Here is a 10561-nt window from a genome sequence, read left to right on the forward strand (position 1 = left end):
TTTAACAAAGCTGCTCCCATCAGCTGCAACAGATCTTATCCATAGTGCGAAGAGACCAGCTTAATCTGGCAGGCAGCCCAAATGGGTCAATAAATTACCAGGATGGATGCCACACTTGATTGAATGTCAACCGCGCCACTGGAGCAGAGTCCGGGGGCAAATGCAGCGTTACCGTTGCTGGAACCGCGTCGGGGGGCGGTATCAAGGCTTATCAAGGCTTATCAAGCAGCGTGATCATGTTGTTACCGCATTGCTCGCGCCCTTGAAGCAGCGTTAGGTGCTGAAGGTTGTGCACAGCAAGGGTGTGCGTGTCATGTGCTGCCGAAAATGGAACTGTTGGTTACAGCAGGTCATGTGATGTTGGATCAAAGTTGGGAAGATCCCGCAGGCAGTGGGCTGTCGCAATAGGAACGGGTGGCAGCTGCAGAAATGTGTGAAACAGGAACAGGTGATGGCTGCAGGTCATGTACCACTGCAAGAGGAAGGCTTATTGGTTGCATGTCATGTGTCAACAGAATGGGAATCTGTTGCAAAAAGTGACAGTTTGGTGTGTCACCATCTCTTGGGGACTTGTGTCAACGGCACTCAATCGTTGAGGTCAGTCTAGAGACTGGCTCCTGTGGTCGCATAGCCACCAGTTTATGGAACTTGTAGACCCCCCCCCCAAAAAAAAAAAAACAAAATAAAATCAATCCAAAGACCTTCCACGACCACTCTTCCCTCCATGACCGGGGTGAACCGGAGGTCACTATTGACTGTGTTTCATTGGGGTCAAAGGCTGGATTTTATTTTTGGGGGGGATCTATTGGTAAGCAGAACACAACATCTCTCATAACAAACACAACAAATGAAAAGTAATACATCCCCACAGGGCGCTTGATATAATTTGAAAGCATTGTGTTAAGACTGTTTCATTGGGGTCAAAGGCTGGATTTTATTTTTGGGGGGGATCTATTGGTAAGCAGAACACAACATCTCTCATAACAAACACAACAAATGAAAAGTAATACATCCCCACAGGGCGCTTGATATAATTTGAAAGCATTGTGTTAAGACTGTTTTGCATTCTGGCAAGGGAAAGTGGAACGTTGTCAGGGGTTTATTTGAAGTCATGGGTGACGTTTGATAAGAGGGAGTGAAAGAGTCGCATCCAGTGATGTCGGCTAAATCGAAATAATATGTCATTGTACTTGTGCCCTTCTCGGAGTAGCACTTTTTTTTTCTGATCACAGCTCTTTAAGCCTGTTGTTAAATCCCTTTTCAATTCGCCAACTTTTACTCCTTCAGAACTGATGAGGCAATGATTTCCCAGCGTGACCAGGGTCTCATCTCCTCATCGAAACTGAGCTAATTATATTCAAAAGGCTGCCACAGTGGTATCATTGTTCTCAACTAAAACAGTAGGGCCTCTTCACAATAGCAATCACAAGTGAGAAAGAAAGGGAAAAAAACAAACAGAAATGCTGAGGCTGGTTTTGAGTATTTAATGCTCCTGTAGTAAAGATGACAGCTGAAGAAAGAAATTTTGGTTATTGGCATGATAAAATGTTATGCATAGCTAAATCATATGAATTAAAAAAGGAGTTATTTTCATATTCCCCCACCCCACTGAAATTCATTATTTGTATGATATTTCTGGTTTATAGCAAGACTCCATTTATGGCGTCATACATTTAATGTATCTCATGAAAAGGCAATTTTCATTCATTTTCAATGTGTGTCATTACCGGAGGCTCAATGCTGGGAAGTGTGTAAGATCCTCCCGCTGGGATGTCATCTTGCACAGTGGTCCCCAACCACAGAACACACGAGCACACGAAAAAAAGTACAGGACTTTCAGATTCCTTTTTTTAATGACACTCAAAAAAATCATTCTTTTCTGAAAGTGAACCGATTCTCTCGGTTACATCCGTCTATTACCGACTCGGTCACTTAATGCCATTAAACCTGTTACATTGTATAAAATTGAAATCTAGTAGTTTCCATAATTGTGACAAAATACTGTTTGCCATGAGAAGTGGAAAGGCACCACTGAAAGCCGCAGTACCAAATGCCAAGCACTAATAGCAATGAATAATACAGGACTTTGGTTAGAAACTTAGTGATAATGCCACACTTGTGTTGACAAACCCCATTAGTTCCATGAAAGGTTTAGCTATCTCCACAACAACATGTTTCTTTACTGCATTGAGCAATTTCCTAACATATTGCTAGCAAAAATGCATGCCAGTGTCTTTCTCTTGGTTGTGCTTTCAGGACATATATTTTTGCTGGTCCATCCTTCACTAACCAGCTTTCACAATCTAATGGGAATTTGAGGGCAAACTGAATTTTAATATGATCAGCCTAAGCCGCTATTTAATAATTAAATTGACTGTAATGGTGGCACTGAGTATGGTGGTAATTGGCGGAATGTTTTATTCAAGAAAAAACACATGATAGATTCATCCATTATAGATGTCCAAGACACAAAGAGCTAAAGTAAAGAGCTCAGCAATAATCCTCAATCTCAAATAAACAAAAACACGCTAAATAAAAAACGGAAAAGCTGAACACGCTCAAGACAGTTGAGATGATTGTGGACTTCAGGAAACATCCATCACCACAGCTACCCCTCACACTATCCAACTGCCTGGTGTCAACCGTTGAGACCTTCAAGTTCCTGGGAATCACAGTCTCCCAGGACATGAAGTGGGAGGTCAACACCAACTCTATCCTGAAAAAGGCCCAACAGAGAATGTACTTCCTGAGGCTGCTAAAGAAGCATGGCCTGCCACAGGAGGTGCTGCAACATTTCTACACGGCTGTCATCGAATCCATCCTGTGTTCTTCCATCACCGTTTGGTTCGGGGCCGCCACAAAAATGGACAAAATCCGACTTCAACGCACAGTTAGGACGGCGGAAAAAATCATTGGCACCGCCCTACCCACTCTCGAGGACTTGCACACTGCAAGAATCCAAACTAGGGCGCGGAAAATCCTACTGGACCCTCCGCACTCTGCCCACCACCTTTTCCAGCTACTCCCCTCAGGCAGGCGCTACCGATCCATGCGCACCAAATCCAGCAGACATTTAAAGAGCTTCTTCCCCCAAGCCATTAACTCTTTGAACTCTGTCAACAGTAGCCAAAATGGAACTGTATAGTGCCACTTAGCAGTTTTTTTTTTACGACGATACTAGTGCAGCGTGTTCTACCGGAAACAAATTCCTTGTGTGTTCTACATACTTGGCAATAAAGATGATTCTGATTCTGATTCTGAAAAAACAATAGTTACAATAATCCATGCGGGAGGTGACGAGACTGTGGATAAGGATAGCAGTGGAGTGAGGGGTAAGAGAGGGATGGAGACGATTCATATTACGGAGGTGGAAATATGCTATGAAATTATGTTATTTATATGGGAGTGAAAAGATAGTGAGCTATCAAACATAAAGCAAAAACACAATCCAATGATTTGCAAATCATCTTCAACCTATATTTACGTAATTAAATACATTTCAAAGATGAGATAATTGATGTTCAAACTGATAAACGTACTCTGATCCCAGTGCACTGTGAAAAAGTCACAGGAGTTATCAGTAATATTGTAGAGGCAATGCCGCATCACCCACAATGACTGTTTAAATATATCTTCCCGTGGGTGTTGTGCGGGACTGCGTCGGCGTGACTAAACTTAGGACCCAAGGTTGGCCAATCACATATAGCAGCCAAGAAGGCAAACCAGGATGAGCTCCTTTGCCAGCAAGCTCGATCCCACACCTGGCGAAGGGAATACTGAAGTGCCATGCGGCGAGTGAACTGTCATTGCAAGAACAATCATGTATCTGTGCGCCGCGTTGATTGTTCCAAATACACACATGGCAAATGCTGAAGGGAGATGGTGTGGACGGTGCCAACCATGTTCAGAAAACTTCCTTGATTCCAGGATCTCTACTAAAATGTCCAATTTTGGTGAATCGAAACATAATAATCTCGGCAAATTCTTGTATTGACATGAAGCAGTACAATACAGTACGAGACGAGCTTTATTCTTCTTGGTGCCAGTCTTATCAGCAAAACAAACACTTTCTGGATACTGAACCCTGCCCACCACCTCCAATGATTTTGGTTGTTGGACGGAAATTCATATTTGGTTGTAAATACTGTTTTGAAATGATTTGTTTTTATTGTTGCCCAAGTATGGCAGAAAAAAAGCTTCAAAGCTTCATTGCTTCATCGCTTCGCTTCATCTTTCCTCTCTCTCGCTCTCCCTCTCTCGCTCTCCCTCTCTTGCTCTCTCTCTCTTGCTCTCTCTCTCTCTCTCTCTCTCTCTCTCTCTCTCTCTCTCTCTCTCTCTCTCTCTCTCTCTCTCTCTCTCTCTCTCTCTCTCTCTCTCTCTCTCTCTCTCTCTCTCTCTCTCTCTCTCTCTCTCTCTCTCTCTTTATTTCTCTTTCTCTCAAATGACAGCTGTGCAGCAATGTAGGGAGTCATCGAGCAGAGATAAAGTGATTACCAGTGCAGTACTTACATCATCATGCCGGTTGTGCAGATGATGCAGATAATCATTGCACCATTTAAAGAGAGCAGGAGTAATTGTAATACAACTTTGAATGTGCAATTAAACAGGGAGTCCCGAACTGCTTTAAAGTGTTTCTACGGAGTGCAAAAAATTGGCTTATTTTGACCCTAAAATGTTAGTTTGCACTGTGACTGCATCCATGCAGATATGATTGCAATAATTGTGGAGTGGCTGCAGCCCAGGAATGGTGCAACCACATATGCTAATCCAAAACATCTGCGCGGTGGGCAGTTGGCAACTGCTTTCCCGCAGGTCCGTGCTTGTGACAGCCACCCCGACAGATTGTTCCTTAGTGTTACTTTGTGATTGAATTTATAATTGCGCACACAGACGCAATACGAGCTGAGATAGACGCTATGCATCAAGCTATAGAGATGAAGACAGTGGTTATTGGCGCTGGCGTCGATGCCAAACATTAAGAACATTAAATACAGTATTTTACACAACATAAGGCACAATGAAAAGCTTTCAATGTTCTCAAAAGATGATGGTGCTGTTAAAATCTGATGTACCATGTATAGGGAACAATATTTTGATTGCTTGGATGTCATATTTTAAATGTTCTATAAATCACTTAATTTCAGCTAGAACAGTTGTGAAAGCTCTTTTTCAACAAACGTGTATTTTATTGTATTCCCTACAGTGTAGCTCATCTGATGGATATGTGATGTAACTGCAGCCATTATTTTAATTTCCATTTTATGCACCTCTTACAGCGGTGCGCCTTATAAATTAAAACAGTTTTAAAATAAGCCATTCATTGAAATTGTGACTTACCAATGCACCTTATAGTACGGAAAATACGGTACATATACTGTACCGGATGATGAGCAGAGGTCTTTGACCATATGCACTGTGAAAATTGTCTTACTAGCCCCTGGTCAGCATGATTTTTTTTCTCATCTCATAAACATGTTTTATTGATATTTTTACACCCCCGTGCATTTCTTTTACTTTCGAGAAATGGGTGCACAATTTCAACTGGCACGGACCCATGGCACCTTTGTTTACAGTCATGATCAGCTTTTATCACTACAGGCTAGAGCTACAACAGCACAAACCCAACATCCCCCAGGACCTGAGGAGGAAAAGACGAGGCGGCCCGCAGCAATGTTAGATTCTTGGTCGTGGAATTGGATGGTTTCCAACTTTTACGAGCTGACAGAATGGTGCAGAGCGGTAAGAGGGGGAAAAAGCTGTAATCTAGCACATTACCATTGAGGGGCAAATTGCAAGAAGGACATTGAGCTTTTAACAGGTAGCACGAGACCTTATTATGCATCTCAAGGGAGGTCAGTCACGTGATTGCAGTGATGTGAATGCCCCTCCCGCCATCCTCAACAGCAATGCAGCCTGTGATGTTCTCCGAGAGGACTGCAGATAGCATCCCAATGCTCTTTTCAAGTCAGGTGATTTTTATCACCTCTATTCCTTCCTTTCTGATCTCATTTGTGCAATATGTGACTTACCCCTCACGAGAAAATAAAATTCTCAACACAAAGATAAAGGCAGGGCAGGGCAGGGCTGATCACACCTGGATTCTTCTTCAATCTCTTTAAAAATTCTTGCCATCCCTATGTCCATTTTCAGATTTTCTTATCACAAGGGTTGCAGGAGGTGTTGGATCAGTAATCATGGGACACCCAGAACCGGTTGCCAGCCAATCGTGCTGCACACAGATAAACAACCATCTGCACTCACACCCCCATCCAGGGAAAATTTGGAGTGTTCAACCAGCCATCCATGTTTTTGGAATGTGTGAGGAGGGAACCGGAAGGACCCAGAGAAAAGCCCGCACAGGCCTGGCCGGGGACAAGATACAAACGCCACACATGGAGCTCAGAGCTGGATTTGAACCTGGTACGTCTGCTCTCCGAGGTCAACGAGCTAACTACTGGAAAACCGGATGGTTTTTTTTTTACTGAGCCACACCCCACGGAGATGGATTGAAGAGACTGACATAGCCCGAAAGGACAGGTTCAATACAACTGCATAGGAGGTTTTCAGCAAAGCTCTTGAGTGGACATAAATGAATTAATTTTTCTGACCACAGCAACGAACAATTACATCATAGAATTACATACATAGAAAGAGTGCTTTGTCAACAACAGACCCAGGATTACAAGTGGTTGTCAAAATCTCCTGTAGGAGAAGAGGATGTTTTTTTTTTGTTTTGGGGCAGGGGAACCTATGTCTACCTATGATGTATAGAAAACAATTAGGTCAATATATATAACTAATAGCCAATAATGTATTTTCTGGTGTATAAGGCACACCCAAAAGCCATGATTTTCTTCTATAAATGACCCTACGCCTTATATGCCAGTGCATCTTACTGTATATGAAGTAATATAATAATAATAATAATATAAAAGAAGTAGTGCATAACCTCAACCACTACTGTAGCACCTTATAATGTGTTCTCTCAGGGACCTATCATGAGAGTACGGACCTATCAAAGCTGTGTCCGGCGCCACCATGTCTGGACATTAGGGAGATATATATATATATATATATATATATATATATATATATATATATATATATATATATATATATATATATATATATATATATATATATATATATATAGGGCCGATACTACCAGTAAGACTTTAGTTCGCTGACGAAGCCTCTTGGATAGGAGGCGAAACGTCCGACACCTTAAAAAAAAGTACAGATGACGTCTGAAGATGCCTTCTCATCGATGGACCACTCCTGTACGACTGAGAGTTTACACAGACGCCTTGCAGAATATGGCCACAGAGATTAAAATAACATGCTGCTAATCACATGCTGGAAGGAAAAGAAAACACAAATCCATGTCCTGTATTGTCATGTTCCTTCCTGCGTGACTGTGTAGTTCTTTGGTTTGGGATCTCTCCTCCCACACCACTGGGTGGCACTGGTGCTTTGAGAACAATCAAAACAAAGCGTGGTCAAGGCAAACGCAATCACTGCATCAGCGAAGAATTAAAAAAGGGACGTGAAGAGCCAACGACACAGGAAGAAAGATGAGGGTTTAAAGTCAGAAACAAGAAAACAAGAGCCTTTGACACACGTTGTATTCACTGGCTGCATAGCTGTCCTGCAGATTACAAGAAACAAAACTGTAAGGCCACCAGTGGAAAGAAAGGCCAATGGAGAGGACATGATTATAGAGAAACAAAATGCACCGAACAGGTGTGCAGGAATGCAAAAGATTATGTCGTACAATATTCTGACAAATTGCATCCACGCACGCCGAAACTCACGCATGCACACACAGGCCGACTATGCTGGATTTCCACTTGGAAGAACTGCTGTCACAGTGTAATCCCTTCTGCTGAAAAGCCTCATCAACTGGCAACCAAATGAATAAATGAAGGCACTACTGCTTCATTCAAGGCTCTTCTGGGACAATATAGAAGGGGAAAAGCTTTTGTCTAATAAAATATATAGGATCCTGCTCATTTTTTTTCAGTTAGTTTTACGATGGCCTATTTTCCTATACTTCATATTTTGATGATGATTATTTTTTTTGGTCTCCGCACAATTAAGCCTTTCACGCACCCTGTAACCTGATAACATGAAAGGTTGTCCTATGTAATAACTGCTGTCCCTGAAAAGGTGGATTATTTAGAATTTGATGAGCGCAACATAAAATGGCCTTGGATTCTGGAATGACTCACATTACTGCATTTTTTTTTTCACTGGTTTACCAGTATTTTACGAACGTGCACATGTAGGTCATTTTCAATGTGCAGTCAATGTAAACACAGACATTGGAAATGTGCCAGATGAAAGTGCATGTAAATACCAAGTAAATCTAGCCAGGCTTGTCATCTCCAGAATTGCCATGTATTATTCTGTTCAGGTTTACAGGGAGGCGGGTGGGGGCGGGATCTCATCCTATCTGACTTTGGGAGAAAGAGGCAGGGGACATCCTGTATTGGCTGCCAGTAAGTCACAGGATCCAATCATTCACACTCACGTTCACACATATGGACAGTTTTTCAAGGCTCCAATTAACCTAAAAGGCACGTTTTTGTATGCAGAAGGACAGCTGCCCCCCTCCACCCCCTTCTAGCCACAAAAATTCTTTCTTACCTTTAACAACACACTTACTGCTAAACGTTTTGACAGGACAGATGGTAAAGCTTGCGATTTGGATGCCACATTCATGTATAAATCTCTCTGGCCACCCTTTGGCAGTCCTCTCAGATCTTGCAATTCTGGAATGATACCATCCTTGGCTAGGGCAACTGGATCCCACAAATGTGAAGGAAGCAAGTTTTTAGTAACACAGCCAAGACTTTCCATCTCTTATGTCAACTTCCCAATGGGTCTGGCCGGTTGAGTCTTGAAAGAAGCATGCAACAATTTGGGCGAAGGTTGATCACAAACACGTAGTCTGACTTCTTCTCATAGTCTGACAGCACGATTTTCGTGAAGCACCAAAAAAGGTCACGTAATTCCAATTGGTAATTTCCTCTTTCAGTGGCTTTTGTTTTTAATTATACGTTCATTTGCTGCAACTTTCTTGAAACACAATCTTAGCCTTGCCAAAATGTTGGCTACTTGAAACGTGATGGATTATGTTTAAACGACAAATAAAAAATTGGAAGGTCAGTGTGCATTAAATAAATCATTCCTTCACAGGTTATTGAATAACTTTGTCTTTTAAAAGTAAAACATGAAGCTTTTTGAGTGATTTTGTTAGAATTTATCAAAATCATTCAGCTTCAATGAGAAAAATAATTAATTTGACGTAGCTAACTCCAACCCTTACATTGTGGTATTTAACTCATCCACAGCCAGACCAGCAAAAATGTGTCCACTCCACTGCCAAGGTTTGTCATTTTCACTCAAATTCCAGGACCCACAAAATAATTGAGATTTAGAACTACATAAACATTCAATCCAGCGTAAAAAATAGACTCTCTTCTTTTATCAGAAAAAAACAGTTAATTCCCAAGTTATACGGGTCTGGAGTAATATGAGGTGCAAGTGGGGGTGGCTTTAAAGAGGCAAATTCTGCCCCCTTGTGGAAGGGAAAAACGTTGCCAGAAATCTGACCAGCGCTTTATTAGCACCCCCCTGCAAGAAAACCTTTTCAAATACTTTTTTTTAAATTAAAATGTTCATTCATTTCCCTCTTGATCCTCTCTGCTGGAGCCCATCCTCGCTGGCTTCGGGTAGTAGGGGGAGGGGCACCCTGAACCGGTTGCCAGCCAATCGCAGGGCACACAGGAACAAACAACCATCTGCGCTCAGACTCATACCAAGGGACAATTTGGAGTGTTTAACCATCTTGTCATTTAATATTTTTGGAATGGACCTGGAGCAAACCCACACAGGCTAGCCAGAGTGGGGATTGAACCCGGTATTTCTACACAGTGGAGTCAACGGGCTAACTGGGCCACCCTATATGAATCATTTGATCCATAAATACATCACAACAGTAGGGCTGTGGTTTTGTTTAGTTCGCCCCATTTTTGTGTACTTCAGTGGTTCTGAAGCATAACTTTAACCAAGACAAGACCAGACTTCAGTAACGTCTGTGAAATCATGTGATACCCAGCCTTAGCATTTGTTGAACGGGTTACACAGTACACATTCTGTGGTCTATATCCACATGTCAGCTATTTGCTGCAGTAGACAGGGTAATTTCACACTATTTACCTCTTCGCTTTTGTTCCGTTACAGAAACTGATTCCATCTGCCTCACTTCGTCCTCCAAAAGAGTCATGTCAGTGTTGACGACAATAACAAAAAAAAAAAGCCATCAACAAACAGCAAGCTCTCTGTTTACTGTAGATTAAATTAGATGTTATCGCCAGAGACCTCAGCTATTTTGACACTGCGACAAAGGGTACGAGTGTGTATCAGGGGAGAACATTTTAATAGTTACTCTTGCATCCTTGGATCAAAACCACTACTGAGTGTTCTTTACATGAGTTGGTGCTCAATCAGTCTTGGGAAAAATGGAGGAGGCTTGTCTATATGTTATCGTCTATCA

The 10561-nt window shown here is 42.1% G+C and overlaps 1 protein-coding gene across 1 annotated transcript in view; it reads left to right on the forward strand.

The window, feature by feature from the left end:
• LOC148901726 (B-cell receptor CD22-like) overlaps positions 1-2784 on the forward strand; it is a 10765-nt gene extending 7981 nt beyond the window's left edge. The window contains 1 exon segment of the mRNA XM_088989682.1: positions 1-2784. This exon segment is cut by the window's left edge and continues 2172 nt beyond it. The gene's annotated coding sequence lies outside the window, so the exon portion shown is untranslated.
• Positions 2785-10561: the final 7777 nt, after the last annotated feature.

This window comes from Hippocampus bargibanti, linkage group LG02, assembly GCF_051943395.1.
Source record: "Hippocampus bargibanti isolate YZ-2025 linkage group LG02, ASM5194339v1, whole genome shotgun sequence".
In the NCBI taxonomy this organism is placed as follows: domain Eukaryota; kingdom Metazoa; phylum Chordata; class Actinopteri; order Syngnathiformes; family Syngnathidae; genus Hippocampus; species Hippocampus bargibanti.